Raw genomic sequence first — 19,395 nt, forward strand, 5'->3', positions numbered from 1 at the left:
TTACACACAAGCTCATGGCTTGAGGATTGTACCCATGGCCCTTGAAGTTGATAGGTAGATTCTCTGTAGTAGAGCAAAAAGTGATCAATAGATGTGGTTTTACCTATCTATTACAAATGCCTTAGTTCTGAGTGAACAGAGGTTTCTTGATAATTGTGGCTAAGCAGTGGAACTTAGACCACAACACCTTTCATATGCCACTTGGGGAGATGATGATTATCCTAGAGGATGTTTATAGGATTCTCAGGATCCCTACTGTGGGGGATCTAGTTTATTATGATTAGGAAACAAATGGGACAACATTCAAAGATTTATTTGGGGATGACAACATTGGGGATGATAGTGTGTCTTGGATTTAGATGCCATAGTACTGTTGGGGGCTCGTTTGACACAAGGCCAATGACAGGAATCTGTTGCATGATATCCTCTCTTGAAAAGCTAATTCTTTTGGGGATTAACTCCAAGGTTTTGTATTTTTCTTGAGACACACTAGCATCTACTCAGTTGAAGATAAATGTGATTGTTCACAAGGAGGCCTTTACTGTCACTAAAAACACTTTTGGCTTGGAAATGAAGTAAACCTATTCACTGTCTCAGAATCACACACCAAAAGAGCAATATTTTTTGTATTTTTTTTTTTTTTGAATGAATGCAAACTAAAAAATGCAACTAAAATGCGTTCCTACTCTAACAAGGTGTTTAGTAAAACAAATAACAAAATTGAAAGTAAATAACTTGAAATTGAAATAGCATGAAATTGAAAATCCTAATTGGACATAAGCTACCAGACACAACATGCTCCGAGTTAAGCTTTCGAATAAATCAATGGGAAACTGATGAAAATAGGAGCAATGCTTCCTTGAATCCATTGATGCAATTGTTGATGAGAAACTTTTATTGATCATATGATATTTCACTTTCCATTGAATCACAAGGCCACGAAAAGTGCGCTCATGTGAGACAAAAAGCTATGTAGACACAAATTGTTGACCTCTTCTCATGCTCATTACGTTAGCAGAATTTGTATTCTTGTAGCAAACACTAGAACTATAGACTTGCACAAGTAGAAATCTTGCAACAAACTTTTGGTTCAATCACAATTTTATGAATAAAATCCACAAAACAATGACACATTTATGCAAGAATCACTACACTCCAAATGCGAGCACCAAAAGCATAATTTTATTGCATAATAATGATGACCCTTGTTACATTTTAGAATGGGGTTTTATAAGAAATCATCTCCTCAATCTGTGTTGAGAGTGAGAGATATCTTTCATGTAATAAAATACTTTTAACAATAAAAATAAACTAAATATTTATACACTACTAACTAATCTGGTGCTTAGAGGGACTCCATCCATATTTTATTCATTATTTGGATGCATGAGCCCTTTACATGTCAAAAAATAAAGAAGAAACAAGAGAGAAAGTAGGAGGAAGCTATCAGTCAAAGTGGAAGTGCATGGAGACACCAAAAATAGAAGTTGGCCCTTCACTAGGCATGTGTCAGAGTTAACTTGCCATCAAGATGTGCTCCCGATGCATGGAAAGTGCTATTTTTAGAACTGGTAGTTAACCATCGGTGCTCCTCTGAATTGCAGAGCTGAGAACCTGTGGAGCTGCAAACCTAGGGACCTATGGAGCTACATCAAAATGCGGAGTTGTGGACCTGTGGAGCTTGAAAGCTCAATTCACCAAAAAATCAAAGTTCTCAATTTTGAAAATGATTTCTAGATTTTGTTCACATGGAGTTTTAGATCATTTTTTGTATACATTCTTTTTCCTTTTTTGATGATTTATACCCTCTTTATAGCCAATCACTTTCACAACTTGCACTCCTTCCACTTGTTCAATCTAAAATCCCAAGGCACCTGCATTGAATCTTGTCATTAATAGCTGCATAAGATGAGGAACTTGATCCGCTTTATGTGTCCAACCTCTGTATCTTCAACCTTTGTCTTCTCTCCACCTATCCTTCTTGGCAAGAAACCAAGTGATCTAAATTATCCAAAATGATCAAATGTTTGAAACTTTTTCATTTTTATTTTTTTATGCATTTTTAAATAGCTTTTTTGGAGGTCTTCTGTTCAAAATTTCAAGTTAAAACCTTTGTCAGTCCCTAAAATTGGGCAAGTGAAGGCTCACTTTTTTAGGGACTGAAATTAGATCTTCAGTTCTTCTTTCCAATAGTGTAAACGATTTTGATTTTTGAGCTACAGGTCAAAAGTGATGACCATGACAAGTTGAGGATGACATTTTTACCTACACAACACAAAAGTAATGTTTATTAGCTTTCAGTAACAAAAACCTAGAAATGTGAAAACATTATCTTATTAACTAACCACTATCGAGAAAACAAAATGAAAAAGAGTATGTGTTTTTATAGTGCCTACCCCTAGGTCACATTTTTGTTATCATTGTCAAACTCTTTTAGGGCTAGTTTTATGTTGATGATTATTAGTAACATTATTTTAAGATTATCAGATATTGTTTCAGATTCAGTTTATTATATGATGAGATTACTTGGTACTTTATAGTTCATGTATGCATGATGATTATTCAAGTGATTTCAGTTGTTGATGATGATTAGATAGATGGTTTATTCTGTGTGTGCTTTCTTATGGATACTTACCCCATACTTGCATGTGTATGGTGTGCATGTTTGTTTTCTTTCTATATGGTGGTTCTAATGTGGTTAAGGAAGGGAGTCATAGTCACCTGCTAGTCAGGATCTACACGATGCACCACTTCCTGCCATTACTTTTTTAGCTTAGTATATATTGTGCTTGTACATGCATGGATTTTATGCAGGTTGCAGGTAATAGGTATCGACTTCCCTGAATTGCTAGGATGAGCATACCCTATCGCATTATCTCAATGGTAAGAGAGGGGAGATAAATTCTCAAGTCCAAATCCCAACCCTTTAAGCCATTTGTCCTAATTAAAAATTAGGACAAGCATCTAAGTTGAGTACCCTCCGAATATGTCGGATGATGTAATTCATGATATTAACCCTTGGTTTGATTTTGTATATGTGATGCTTTGATGGGTTTTTGTATTTTACTTTGTGAGTCTTTTGGTGTATTTTCTATTAATTAAGTCTAATTAAAAGATTTAATTAATGATGTAATTAAATGGAAAATTAATATGATATTTTAATATTTATTTTTATTTAATTAATTGGGAAATTAATTAAATAAAAAGAATTAATTTGGAGATAAAAGTTATGAGTTTAAAGGTGGAACGTGATAATATTTATTTAATTTAATAATAATATATTTAGAGTTCATTTTTAAATAAATGTTAAATAATAATATTATTATTTAAGTTAGTAAATATTTTATCAATTAAGTTTCAAAAATAAATTTAAAAGTGGAAAAGATATTAAAATTATTAAAAGATTCTAGATCGCATGATGTGTGCATGTGATTAAAATATATTAAGATAAAATAAGTGGATTTATTAAATTGAGTGCATGAGATTTAAAATTAATAAATTAATAAAAATAAATAAAGTGAATATTAAAATAAATTAATGTGCATTATATTTATTCACATAGGAGTGTGCAAGCTCTTGGGAGTTGTCATGTTGACAACACAAGAGTTTGCACTCTAATAATGCACGTGTTGTCTACACTTAGGAGTTAGCACATTATTTGAGCACATGGTGTCTACAACATTCTAGAGACCTCATCATGTCTATCTTCTTGTCATGGAAGTTACATGCTTATTTGTCATGCTTATCTCCTAGTTCTTTCTAGACACATTCTAGATGCATCTTAGAGGCCTTTATATAGAGGCTCTCCTAGTATGTATGGACAAGCGTATATGCATTCGAGAAGCTCATATGCTTCTACAAGCACTTCTAGTCACTTGGGGGTTTTGGTTGGTTTGATTCTTGGAGGAATGGAAAATGTTGGAGAAGGAAGGGATTTTTCTATGGACTTATGAGGCATAGCAAATTAGCATCAGTATCCAGGTGCACTCGTGATTTTCGCATATTTCATTTGCACTCTTTCTCTTCCTGTCTTCATCGTGTCTGTTATATGTGTTTAAATATACTCCATGAATGAATCTTCAATCTTGGAATTGGAATCTAGATATGTATGTTAATTTTTAATTGGTTGCAAAGAAAACATTAGGAAACACTAGTTTTATTTATGAAGGAAATTCATCACAAACTGCCCTGTCACTGTCCCTTACATAGACCCGAACTTAGTCATTCATAACTTTTTATCTTGACAAAATTTATTCTATCACTACTGTCAAATTTGGTGCAACTTGGCCCTCTCCAACATATTTCAAATTTGGCCTGATCCAATAGATATGGCCTCCGTACTGGGACTGTTTTATTCAATGACATTCATTTCTCCATTTCCCATAACCATGAGTTCTTTGTGCTTAAACTTCACAAAAATAATCTATCAAAGCATGGAATGAATTAAAGATATTATTGTAATCTTCTCTTAGTAGAATCAAGATTTGGAAATTGATTTGGGTTTGGGTTCGAATTAAAATAGAATCTTATTTTAATGCATTAGTTTTATATGGTTTATTAACTAATCTAATTAAATTAAATTTAATTAAGATTAGTTAATAGTAGAAGAAGTGTAATTAATTATTAGTCAATTTAAGTAAATGGATTTTTAAATGAGGGAAAATTAAAAGAAAAATTAATAATTGTTTGGTGGAATTAAATAATTAATGAGATTGATTTTACTTAAAATCAATGAGGATTATTTTAAATAAATGTTTGTTCTTGAAGTGTTTTAAGGAAGTTTTATTTAATTGAATAATTTTATTAGAAGTCAATGGGAACTAGTTTGATGTTTTAGATAAGTAAGCAATTGTCTTCTGATTATTTTAGAAAATTGTTTTAAAATAATAGAAGGATAATTCTATGTTTTAGTCGAAAAGATAAATGGGTTGACTTGGAAATTAAATGAAGAATCTTATACACTTGAAATATACTTGAAACAAAAACTAAAACCTCATATTTGGCTTAACCATGTGATTGCGAAAAGAAAACTAAAACATGTGTTTTTATCTTGTTTCTTTATGCTATATGTGTTTTGGGGTTTTGGGGGTTGTCCTAGTTTTGACTAGTTTTAGGTTGTTACCAGAGGCTCAGGGGTTTATGAGATGTGATGGCATCTTGATCTTATTTTGTCTCAATCTTTTTATATCCCAAACATGGTAATGTGATGGTATGCTCTATGAGATGTTTGTATTTACTATTTGGCTGAGGTGTATGTATTTGAGATACTGACCTAACCATTTTTGAGTCAACGATCAGTTATACTTGGATTACTTTCCAGTTGCCATGATGGGATTGGAGTGTTTGTTTTGATCTTGATGATGTCATGTTGTGACATGTTTTGACTTGACCATTTTGGAGTCTTCAATCAGTATTACTTTGAGATACTTTTTGGTTGCTTGTTGAGAACCAATGAATATTGTGATTATCAGTGATACCTTCAGTTGCCAATAGAGAACTGTTGTGATTATGATTATCTATGAATGCTTTTTAGTTGCTCATGGAGATTTGATGCTCTTAGTATGGATTATCTTTTGGTATTTTTCTAGTCGCTTGTATAGGACTGTGGTGATTTTGTGATTTATGATTCCATGAGCCTAGGGTGGGTTATCTACTTGTAGTGTCAGGAAGTGGCTTGCCATGGGGGCCGAGGCCCTAAGTGGCTGCCAGGGTTACTCATTATAAGTTATTTAATAAGTGAAAACATTTACACTAAATGGGGATTAAATGAACCTAATAAGATAATTTTATGTTCTCGCCCATGCCTTGAGTGCTAGTACAAACTAGGATGGGAGTAGAGAGAATGCTTGGTTGCGACCATGCATTTCGTAGTATGCCTCATTTGTATGAGAGGATACTAGTGGCTACATAGGGATCACTAGGGGGCTAGGGTCTATTGAGAGACTACCGGGGTAACTCTAGCATGATTCATGCAATGGCACTTTCTCGCTTGCATAGTAGGTTTCCTACATGTCTTTGTTATGCCTCTGGGATTAGATGTTGGTTTGTGTTGGAACCCTTGAGTTAGTATACTTTTAAGATTCCTAGACTTAGAGAGTACTTATGTTATGTCATTTGTTATCTTGTGTTATGTGATTTGATATCTTGTTTGGGACTTGAGACTATCTCCTCACAACGGTGGGAGTGGGCCATTTAGGTCCCACATGGTCAGGTGGTAGTACTTTTTCACTCTTACCATTTGAGATCCATCTGTAGACACTGTGGTTGGAGCATTCTTGGTTGGTATTTATCTTCATTCTATTCTTGGATCTTATGATGGATGTTATTTACTGGTATGTTTCTTTGTATTGATGATTAGCATGTGATAGATGATGTTATCTAATTTGTAGGATCATCTTATGCTTATTCTAGCATGTTAGATTTCTTTATGCATATGTTTTAGTATGTTTTAGGAGTGACATTCCTACTATGATAATACCAATGATCTCTTTAGTGGCTTGGGATATTATGCATAGAGGGATGGCTAGGGCCCACGATGGTCTAAGGATGCTATTTACAGTTGGGAGGAACTGTGCACTTAGATTAGATGTGTTTTATGATGGATGGATATCTTTTATGATGGTTGTTATATCTTTATTGATTAATGGATGTGTCATGTATGTTATTGGTTTCATTTACTTTATTGCACTTGTATCATGGATTCAATGAGGATGATGTATCTTTATTTTTACATATGTATATTCTTTTAAGCTTTTCATACCCTGTGACATGTTTAGTGTATGTTTGAGAATTCCAAATTTAATTGCCAAGAGGCATTCGGAAAAAATGTATAATATGGAAATTGGACTTTTCATTATTATTTCATGTGGATGTAGTAGTTGTTAGACTTAGTATTAATTAGATTAAATGTGACTCAATGCCTTGGGATCCTTAAGGAATGTAACCTGTTATGTATGCTTACAGTTGATTGTATGTTATTGCTTCCACTACTATGTGTTTGATATGAATGGTTTATCTTTCATGTTTTAAAAAAAAAATTGTTTTGCAAACTTAGTAAAACTTTAGGTCAATTCTTTTGGATCCCTTGGTGGGGCATTACAATTTTGAATTTATCATGGATGTTTGTGTACATGAAGTGAGTACAGGAAATGTGCACAGCATGAAAGTGCACGTGGGAAGTGCAGTGCATGCAGGTGCATGTGTGTGGTGCTTTGAGCATGCGGTGCTTATTGCATGTGGTGCTTGATGCATGCGACACTTTATACTTAGTGTACGTGACACTCGGTACCGCACTGCGCTTAACCCATGTGTGATGCTTTGCATGCACATGACGCTTAGTGCACGCGGTGCTCAGTGCCACACCATGCTTGGTCTGCGCACGGTGCTTAGCGCACATATCACTTTATGTGTGCGACATCTCTTTTTTTTTGAATTTTTTTATTTTTTATTTTTTTGTGTTTTTTCAATTTTTCATTTTTTTGTTGTTTTTTGATTTTTCTAATTTTTATGTTTTTTGACTTTTCTATTTTTGACTCAAAAAAAAATTCTAACTTCTAACAAAACTTTTCTTCTCCTGACTCTCAAACTGTGAGTCTGGGAGTCGAAAAAAGTAGGGGGTCCCCATTCCTAGCGAGGAATGGAGTGTGTGTTGTGAACACCACAAAAAATAGCCCCAAAAAAAGGAAGAGATGACCAAGGCACTTCTTCATCAGCAAACATCTCTCTGACATGTGTTAAATATGAACCAAACTTCGAACATTTTGAGCATCTTTCAGATGATTCTTCAATCAAAATCTCAGAATTCAAAACCTCCAAACTTAGTGTGTGCATTGTGTATTCATTCCCTTTGACATATCAGGATGCAGTCAATCAAAGTTTTTTGACAATTTGAAACAATCTTCCACTCCTCCTAGCTCATTCATTCAAAAACACCATGAAGGCTTTTGTCAATCAATTGCTTCACTAGATGAGAGAATCAGTTTGAAGGCTCTTGGTGGGATGCCATGTTCTTTTAATTTCTAGCTTTTGAGTAATTGCTCCATATCACTCAAAACATTACTTTGGTTGAAAAAATACTTTGAATAGAAGATACTTCATTTTGAGATTGTATCTTTTACCATTTTAGATCTTAGAATCCTTCAGACTTAACACCATCTTTCCCTTTTTTAAAACTTTTTTTAAAATTCAGTATCCTGACTACACTTAGATTGTGTAGCCACAACATCAATTTTGTTTCTTGGATTTGATCTCTTATGAACATCCCTTACGTTCCTCTTTTAGAACTCTTGAAAACTCTCATACCAAACAATGATCCTAGTAATCTTTTGAGGAGACCCTTCCTGTTTGAACCAGTTAAAGTTTGGACCATCTCTTGCCATCTTTGACTTTAATTCAACAACACCTAAAACAATCAAATCTTTAAATTTTCATAGTGTTGAGAACTTTTTGGTCTAGGCCTTTGATTTCCAAATTGAAAATCTCCTATTTCCACAAGAAATATCCTTTGCTTGGTTGGTATAAAACACACAATCGTCTAAATGTTTTGACAAAGAAATACCTCTTCCTGAAACCAGAACCAAAAAGTGGTTAGTGGAATCTTAAAAGAAAATCTCAAGTACACCTTACCCCCCAAGACTGACTCAACTTAAAGAGAAAAAGAAACAAAAAGAAATGAAACCCAAACAAAAAGGACTTGACTCAAAGCAAACTAACACCTAACTAGAAAGACTAAAAAGACTAAGAAAAACAAAAAACAAAAACAAAAACTTATTTATAGAAAACCATGAATAATAAGAATGTGGGATAGTTTTCAGTGGATTTCTCATTATGTGCAATAGTAATGAACCACCCCATATATTTCTCAAAAATGCTGACTTGTCTTTGTACTCAGAAAAATAAAGTTTGGACAATCTTGGTTCAAATTCTAGGTACAAATCACACAAAATCAGAAGTTGTGGTAACTCTTTGTGACCATGATAAATCCACAAACAAGTTCTCTTACCTTTAGCATCATATTCAAATAAAAAATCATTAAACTAAGAGGGATAATGGAAATATATCACCTAATCCAATGAGTCACCCACCATAGGGGTACACTCACACATTGTAATTTCTCCTTCTAGTGGTCCTATCACATGGTTCACAACTCCACTCACACATGGAAACACTTTAGGTTTCTTTGGACTAGAAAAATCAATCACTAACCTTCCTTTCAAATTATAGGATTGATCACTATCATCGACCAAGGTGTTTTATGCCTCATATCCCAAAGAAGCTTGTTCAAAATCATACTTTCCCTCCGTTGCGATCTCCCAAGCTAACAAGAAATTGGGTCAACTTTCTTCTAAATGGAACCCAAATGGATGGATTCTACATGACTTGGTTATTTTTGTTGGAAATGAGAATAGAGTAACTGAGAGGGGGAGGGGGTGAATCAGTTACTACAAAAGCTTTTCACAGTCCCTAAGATGTCTGAATATACCCTTGATCTGATTAATATAAAATGCTGAAACTTGATAATGTAGCAAATGGTAAATATTAAGAACTGATATCTAATCATGCACAAAACATTTCAGCAATTAAGAACACAAGAGACACCAGTTTTAACGTGGAAACCCAATATGGGAAAAACCACCAATGTAACTAGATACTATTTTCACTCTTCTGAAGTGAGCCCTGTTAGGAGCCAACCCTGTTAAAGGTTACAAAACACACTGTTAGGTGTGACCCTGTTAAAGGATTTAATCACGCTGTTAGGAGTGGCCTTGCTAGAGGTCTTTAGAGAAATTCAACTGAATTGTCACCTTGTCAGAGGATTTATTGAATGGTTGTTAAACCAACTCTGTTAAAAGATTTTGTATTCACTGTTACAATGGTTAGAAAGCAACAATGAAGTGACCTGATATAATGTGCAATGTATCTTTGCTGATTGCAGATCTCTTTATGCTTGACTGGATCCTTACTGATCAAATACAACTTTACAGCTCCTTCAACACATCTGATCCTTTATCAGTCTTTTCTCAATATTCACCTTTTCACTATAATTCGCATTCATAACTTTTTTAAAAAAAAAACCTCAGACACACTTTTATTTCATAACTCAAAGGACCATATATACCTTTCAGATTATCTTAGTCGGCTTCTAAACAACCAATTACAATAGTCGACTAGAAGTAATTAATTAGCAAATCCCTATACTGGCCGACCCTGTACGGTGAACTCTTGTTCAGAAAATAATTCCTGTGTTAACCGACTGAGCTCGGTTAATAGAGAAAACTTCGTGACAATCCTTCAATCGCTAGGAGAACTCGGTAAGTACTGAGTTTCCTGAGATAATCGAGTGAGCTCGGTGGAAAATACCCTTTGGAGACTGAGTGAAGCTCAATTAGTACTGACTTCTCCATGATTCCTTTGATGACCGAGTAGGCTCGGTTAATACTGTATTTCTTTTGTTGACCGAATGATCTTGGTTAACCTTTCATTGACCGAGTGAGATCATTTGTCCTCCACATTTCCTTCATTGACCGAGTGAGATCGATTGTCCTCCACATTTCCTTCATTGACCGAGTGAGATCGGTTGTCCTCCACATTTCCTTCATTGACCAAGTGAGATTGGTTAACACTATCTACCTCATTTTCTTCGATGATCGAGTGAGCTCGGTTGGCACTGTCTACCTCATTTTCTTCGATGACCGAGTGAGCTCGGTTGCCACTATCTATGTCATTTTCTTTGATGACCGAGTGAGCTCGGTTGGCACTGTAGATTGCATTGCAGACTGTCTGAACTCGGTGAACTGAGACTAATGACTGATATGACATTTGTGTGACATCAAGGACAACAATCTCCCTCTTTGGCATTGATGGCAACACAAAATGTCATAACAAAATGAAATTTTGAAAATAAGTTCATCAAGATAACAGACTTCTCCCTCTTTCAATAGTCTCCCTCTGTTAAGGGACTTCATGGAAAATTTTTCAAATCTCACAAATTTTAGAAGGATATGACAGTAAATCTCTCCCTCTTTGACAACACATGCCAAAGACAACAGAAGTTAAGTGAATTGTAATGTACCTTTAGTACTGATTCATATGCAACGAGTTCTAATTAATCTGCATCAACAGATAGATCTTCAATCTTGTATGCGTTGATGCATCACTAGAACTTATTTTTAGTGAACTTCAGATAGGGGAATGACCCCTAACTTACCTCTGAGATACAAAAATGCATCCTTAGGTAAAGGCTTTGTGAATATGTCAGCAATTTGTTCCTTTGTATGGAGATATTCCAATCTGATCTCCTTGTCTTGCACCAATTCTCTGACAAAATGATATTTTATTGCAATATGCTTGGTCTTGGAATGCATCATTGGATTCTTAGATATGTTGATTGCACTAGTATTGTCGTAGAACATGACAACTGGTTCTTTGATTTCCATCTTCATTCCTTGCAATAACTGCTTAAACCAAACAATATTAGAACAATTTACTGCTGCAACAACATATTATGCCTCTACTGTAGATTGGGATGTACAATTCTACTTTTTACTTGTCCAAGAAACTAATCTTTTTCCAAGAAAGAATGCTTCTCCACTTGTGCTTTTTTTGTCATCAAGGTTTCCTGCCCAATCAGCATCAGTAAATACTTTCAAATCCAAATTACGTCCAAATTTTTACCATAAGCCATAATCTTCAGTTCCTTTCAAATATCTCATTATTCTTTTGATTGCCATTAGGTGAGTTTCTCTTGGCTTTGCTAAAAATCTTGCAACAATACCAACTGCAAGGGCAATATATGGCCTGGTATGAACTACGTACTGCAATTTTCCAATCATAGATCTATAAAATGTTTGATCTACCTCTTTAGATTCATCATCTTTGGTAAGTTTCAATCCAGTACACATAGGAGTTCCAATAGGTTTATAGTCCTCCATACCAAACTTTTTCAATATCTCCTTGATGTATTTTGATTGAGTGATGTAGATGCCATTCTTATTTTGTTGAATTTGAAGACCAACAAAGAATTTTATTTCACCAAACATAGACATTTCAAATTCCTTGTTCATTTGTTCTGAAAATTCTTTGCAAAGATCATCATGCCCTGTGAAAATAGTATCATCTACAAATATTTCTGCCAAGACAATCTTATTATCTGGTCCTTCCTTTATATACAAGCTACTATTATCATTAGTTCTTTGAAAACCAATCTGAATAAGATAGTTATGCAATCTTTCATACCATGCTCTAGGGGCTTGTTTCAGACCATACAATTCCTTGTGTAATTTGTAGACCATGTTCTTTCTATCTGGATCAACAAAACTTTTAGGTTGTTCAATGTAAACCTCTTCATCCAGTGTTCCATTGAAGAATGCTGACTTGACATCCATCTGATAAACTTTGAATCCTTTGTGAGCAGCATACACAAGTAATGTTCTGACTCCTTCCAATCTTGCAACAGGAGCAAAGGTTTCTCCATAATCTATGCCTTCTTCTTGAGAGTATCCTTTGTATACCAATCTGGCTTTGTTTCTGGATACCTTACCATCTTTAGTCAACTTGTTTCTGAATACCCACTTGGTTCCAATTACATTCTTATTTTTAGGCCTGGTTACAAGAGTTCATGTCTTGTTCTTCTCTATTTGTTCTATTTCCTCGTTGATTGCCTCAATCCAACTATCATTTGCCAATGCATCTTTAATGCTTCTAGGTTCAAAATCAGCAAGTAAACAAGTATTTTTCAACTTACTTCTTGTCAAGGTTCCTTCAGATTTGTCTCCAATGATCTAATTTGGTGCATGATATCTTCTGACATATTTAGCTAATACAAGTTCTTTGCCTTTTGAATGAGTTTCATTGATATCTCCTTGTGCTTCAATTTCATGTTTAGGCTGATCTGGCTCAAGCACTTTAGACTCGGTAGTTATTTGCTCGGTAATGTCTGAGTGTTGCTGTGGCTCAGTTTGAACTATTTGCAACTCGGTCATTGGTGACTCAGGAGTTGAGGATTCTTGAGTGAATGATATGCTTGGTATAGTATCTGGTTCAATGTAAAAAAATCTTCTGTAATCTTCAGGTACCTTTTTGCTTTCTTCTTCAGATTTTTCTGCAAACTCATCAACTTTCACATGCACACTTTCTATGAATTTGTGAGTGGATAGATTTAAATATCTACATGCTTTTCTTTTGCAAGAATATCCTAAAAATATTCCTTCATCAACTTTTACATCAAATTTTCCTTTTCTAGATTCTTTCAAAATATAACATTTGCTTCAAAATACTTTCAGATAACTTACATTGGGTTTGTAGCCATACCATAATTCATAGGGAGTTTTGAATGAGTCCTTCTTCAACTGTACTCAGTTTAAGGTATGAACTGCAATGTTGATGGCTTCCTTCTAGTATTTGATAGCAATGTTCTTTTCTATATTAGGGTTCTTGCACAATCCATAATGGATCTGTTTCTTCTTTCAGCTATTCCATTTTGTTCAGGAGTTTTTGGTGCTGTGACCTGTCTTTTAATACCTTTTTCAATGCAAAAGTTATTGAATTCATGTGAGATGAATTCACCACCTCTATCTGACCTTAACCATTTTAGTCTATTTCCTATTTCTTTTTCTACTCTTGTCAAATACCATTTGAATTTCTCAAATGCTTCTAATTTATTCCTTAGATACATGACAGTCATCATTCTTGAGTATTCATCAACAAAAAGAATGAAAAAATTTTCTCCAGTATAGCTTTCTATTCCAATGGGTCCACATAAATCAGTATGCACAATTTCTATTATATCTTCAGACTGATAGTTTTTACTTTTAAAACTAGTCTTTCCCATTTTACCAATCTGACAATTCTTGCATAGACCAACCTCAGGTTTCTTAATGTTAGGAATGCCTCTTACTTTCTTGAATTTGCTTATTTTTACCAGATTATCAAAATTGACATGACACAACCTTTTATGCCATAACCAACTTTCTTCAATTTGAGTAATGAAACATGAGCATTCACCAAGTTCTAGATAGAACAAGTTACCTTTAGTTTGGGTGCTAGATCCTATCAGTTCTCCTTGCTCATTCAACAGTCTTGCCTTTCCATGCATGAATTCCACCTTGAATTCAGTATTGAGTAACAGTGCCACACTTAGAAAATTATGTTTAAGACCTTCAACCCAATAAGTATTATTACATACAAGTTCTTTGGTTAAACAAATTCTTCCTCTTCCTTTTATGAAACAAGGTTCATTATTACCAAACCTTACACTGCCACCATCATAGTCTTCAAACTGATCAAACTTAGTTCTATCACCAGTCATATGATGTGAGCAACCACTGTCTATAATCCATGTATCATTCTTACTTATATGAGAAACAAGTGCAATTTTATCATCATCACTGTCAGAATCATCTTTAACAACAATATAAACAATTTCATCCTCACTATTATCAGAATCTTTAGAATTTTCAGCCATGAAGCATGATTTCTTACCTTTTTTCTTGGATGATTTGAAGTCTTTCTTGCCATTCCATTTGTAATCTTTCTTTTCATCATTGTTTTTCTTTTTTAGACACCTTGCTGCAATATGACCAATTTCTTCACAAGAAAAACAGATTAGAGGAACTTTACCTTTGTATTTTCCTCTGCCTCTAGAATATTTCTTTGCTAGTAGAGCTTCAATCACTTCGAAGTCACTATCTAAACTTTGGCTTGATTCATTTTCACTTTCTGACTGAGATTCCTTCCCCCTTTTTTTTTTCTCCTTGAGTGAGAGCTTGGCTTGAAATGTTGATTCAATGTTCTTGGAGGCTGGAACATAGTTATCAAAGTTATCTAGTTCAAATGCAATTAGTCTTCCAACTATGGCCTCAAGATTTATCTGATGATTTGCTTCACACCTTCTTTCTTGAATTGCAGAAACTCTGATTGCATAAAAAAGAAGCAAAGTTCTGAGAACTTTGCTTATAACTATTTCTCCTTTGATATCACCTCCAGATGCTCTAATTGCACTCACACATGCTTTAACTCTTTCAACATATTTTGCAATTTTTTCATCCTCTCTCATCCTCATTTGATCAAACTGCCCTCTTAGACTTTCTGCTTTTGTTGTTCTCACATTATCATCTCCTCCATAGATCTCTTTTAGCTTGGTCCACATCTCAAAGGCAGTTTTGCAGTCCTTAATGTCATCAAATTCTTCATAACTGAGAGTGGATGCAATATCTATCATCATATTGTTGTGAGTCTTCTTTTCAGCAATGTCATTGACAGACAATGTGCCAGAAGGTTCTTCATATTTTTCTTCAAGGTATTTTAGTCCAGTATCACCAACAGTAGCCAGATGAAGTTTCATCAATCCTTGCCATGCGGAGAAGTTATCTCTGTTGAGTTTTGGAATTTTTCTTTTGTAAGACATCTTGATCTTTGGCTTAGATCCTTGAAATCTTTTCTTGCAAGCACCAAAAGCTCTGATACCAATTGTTGGAAATGAGAATAGAGTAACTGAGAGGGGGAGGGGGTGAATTAGTTACTACAAAAAATTTTCACAGTCCCTAAGATGTCTGAATATACCCTTGATCTGATTAATATAAAATGCTGAAACTTGATAATGCAGCAAATGATAAATATTAATAACTGATATCTAATCATGCACAAAACATTTCAGCAATTAAGAACACAAGAGGTAGCAGTTTTAACGTGGAAACCCAATATGGGAAAAACCACCAATGTAACTAGATACTATTTTTCACTCTTCTGAAGTGAGCCCTGTTAGGAGCCAACCCTATTAAAAGTTACAAAACACACTGTTAGGTGTGACCCTGTTAAAGTATTTAATCACGCTATTAGGAGTGGCCTTGCTAGAGGTCTTTAGAGAAATTCAACTGAACTGTCACCTTGTTAGAGGATTTATTGAATGGTTGTTAAACCAACTCTGTTAAAAGATTTTGTATTCACTGTTACAATGGTTAGAAAGAAACAATGAAGTGACCTGATATAATGTGCAATGTATCTTTGCTAATTATAGATCTCTTTATGCTTGACTGGATCCTTACTGATCAAATACAACTTTACAACTCCTTCAACACATCTGATCCTTTATCAAACTTTTCTCAATATTCTCCTTTTCACTATAATTCGCATTCATAACATTTTTTTTTAAAAAACCTCACACACACTTTTATTTCATAACTCAAAGGACCATATATACCTTTCAGATTATCTTAGTCGGCTTCTAAACAACCAATTAAAATAGTCTACTAGAAGTAATTAATTAGCAAATCCCTATACTAGCCGACCCTGCATGGTGAACTCTTGTTCAAAAAATAATTCCTGTGTTAACCGACTGAGCTTGGTTAATACAGAAAACTTCGTGACAATCCTTCAATCGTCGGGAGAACTCACTAAGTACTGAATTTCTTGAGATAATCGAGTGAGCTCAGTGGAAACTACCCTTTGGAGATCGAGTGAAGCTTGGTTAGTATTGACTTCTCCATGATTCCTTTGATGATCGAGTAGGCTCGGTTAATACTGTATTTCTTTTGTTGACCAAATGATCTCGGTTAACCTTTCATTGATCGAGTGAGATCGGTTGTCCCCCACATTTCCTTCATTGACAGAGTGAGATCGATTGTCCTCCACATTTCCTTTGTTGACCGAGTGAGATCGGTTGTCCTCCACATTTCCTTCATTGACCGAGTGAGATCAGTTAACACTGTCTACCTCATTTTCTTTGATGACTGAGTGAGCTCGGTTGGCACTGTCTACCTCATTTTCTTTGATGATCGAGTGAGCTCGGTTGGCACTGTCTACCTCATTTTCTTCAATGACCGAGTGAGCTCAGTTGGCACTGTAGATTGCATTACAGACTGTCTGAACTCGGTGAACTGAGACTAATGACTGATATGACATTTGTGTGACATCAAGGACAAAATTATTCAACAATTGCATGGTTTGATATGTTTGTGGAATACCCACAAACAAACATTTCCTCAGTCAAGATTGAGACCAAATTGAGCACTCTATCCATCTCTTCTAATGGCGAATCTTATTTTGAGGGAGGCATCTTATCTTTATCCAATGGGGAATCAATATCATAGTAGGAAGAATAGATATCTTCTCCTTGATGAATTTTTGAATCAAAAATCTCACCAACCTTAGGATCTTCTACATTTCCATCACTTTTTGCAACTTTGTGGAGTTTTGGAACTTCAAAATTTTCTGCACTCTCAAAATTTCTTGGCATATCCACACTTATTGAGACAACAATACTTGGAAGAATTTCTTCATTGAATGGGAACACAAAATTCTCTTGACCATCTTCATCATTTAGTCATTCTGTAGATTTATCATATGATTCGAACACCATTGCACTAAACTGCAAGGGTTTTTCCTTCATGATTTGGTGAGGCTGATCCAAAACATCATTATGCCCATACCCTTTTTCACTTGGAGTCATACCTGCAAAATGATTATTCTCATTGTTGATGTTCCTGTAAAGGTTAAAATTTCCACTCTAATTCTGAGAGTAATTGCTAAGTTGTCTTGGTCTCTTGAAGAATTCAACTTTATTTGGATGAGTTCATTGGATAAAAGAGACATTGTCTCCTTCATGGCTTTAAAATCTCTAGCCATATTATTTTTTGCTTTAGTGGATGTAGCTGCTTGCTGCTCAATGAAAGTGGTCTTTTGAGACTCATACATTGAATATGTAATTATTGGCATTGGAGCAGTAGTAGCCTACTTCATAAATGTAATAGCCTATTTGAAGACCTTTTCAATGGTATCAATGTCTCTGGGTGAGAGCCTTCTTAGAAAAATAGAAGTTAATGAATCCATTGTTCCAAAATAGATCTAGATGGTAGCCTCTTGTGGTACAGTGTATGGAAACTCCATTCTTTGATACATCTTATAGAAGTGATGATTAAATTGTGAAATAGTCTCATAGGGATCCCTCTTAATTGAGATGCATTGATGATATAAGATAGCTAGATCAACATAGATCTTGAATTATTCCAAAAAATTACTCTCAAAAGAGTTCCAATCCCTTATTGATGCTGGTGGTGGATTGAGGTACCAATTGAATGCCATTTCCCCCAAAATGTAAGGGAAAAGGTGACATACCACATCTATATGCTAAATCTAGTTTCGATTATAGATCTCCTTGAAAATTTTAATGTGATCTTCTATTGTTTGTGATTCTCCATAGATGAATTGTGAGCAAAATTTTTTAGGATTTTTTGGCAAGTCATGTCCAGTTAGATTCAAAGGTGAACTTTGGGCATTGAAGAAAGACATGGTTCATAACGATGAAAATGTGTGAAGTGGAATGTAAAGTGAATGATGATGATGGAATGTGTAATGTGAATGAGTGGAGTTCTTGGAATCCCCTTATTACTGTGATGCTTGTGAAAGTGGTTGAGTTCTAGGAACTTGTGTTTATTCTAAAAAAGCACAACTTTGAAGAAGCACACTTTCTTAAAATAGTGCACCATAGAATTTTGTGCACCTGCACACTTGTGGACCTGCGTAGCTATGGAGTTACAAAGCTACGCACCTGAATTTCTAAAAAACTCAATTTTTTTTTGAACTTGTGTGAAGTATAGATTATTGCAAGAGTGCAAAATTCTGAAACTTTGTCAAATTTCCTTTGTTTCTAGGAGTGTAGAATGGTTTAGGCCCTCCTTCTAGTGCCACTTCTATTGGGGGCTCATTTGACATGAGGCCAACAATAGGAATCCATTGCATGATATCCTCTCTTGAAAAGCTAATCCTTATGGGGATCAACTCCAAGGTTCCATATTTGTCTTGAGATGCACTAGAATCTGCTCAGTTGAAGATAAATGTGATTGTTCACAAGGAGGCCTTTGCTGGTACTAATAACACTTTTGTCTTGGAAATGAAGTAAACCTATTCGCTATCTCATAATCACACACTAAAGAAGCAATATTTTTTGTATTTTTGAATGAATGCAAACTACCAATGCAACTAAAATGCGTTCCTACTCTAACAAGGGGGTTAGTAAAAAAAATAATGAAACTAAAAGTAAATAACTTGAAATAGAAATAGCATGAAATTGAAAATCCTAATTCGACATAAGCTACCAGAAACAACATGCTGCGAGTTAATCTTTCGAATAAATTGGTGGGAAACCAATGAAAATAGGAGTAGTGCTTCCTTGAATCCACTAATCTAATCATCAGTGAGAAACTTTTATTGATCATATAATGTTTCACTTTCCATCAAATCACAAGGCCACGAAAAGCGTGCTCATGTGAGATGAAAAGCTATGTAGACACAAATTGTTGACCTCTTCTCAAGCTCATTACATCAGAAGAATTTGTATTCCTATAGAAAACACCAAAACTATAGAATCACACAACTAGAAATCATGCAACAAACTTTTGGCTC

This window comes from Cupressus sempervirens, chromosome 5 (assembly GCF_028749045.1).
Source record: "Cupressus sempervirens isolate cs-2001-9-10 chromosome 5, ASM2874904v1, whole genome shotgun sequence".
NCBI lineage: Eukaryota > Viridiplantae > Streptophyta > Pinopsida > Cupressales > Cupressaceae > Cupressus > Cupressus sempervirens.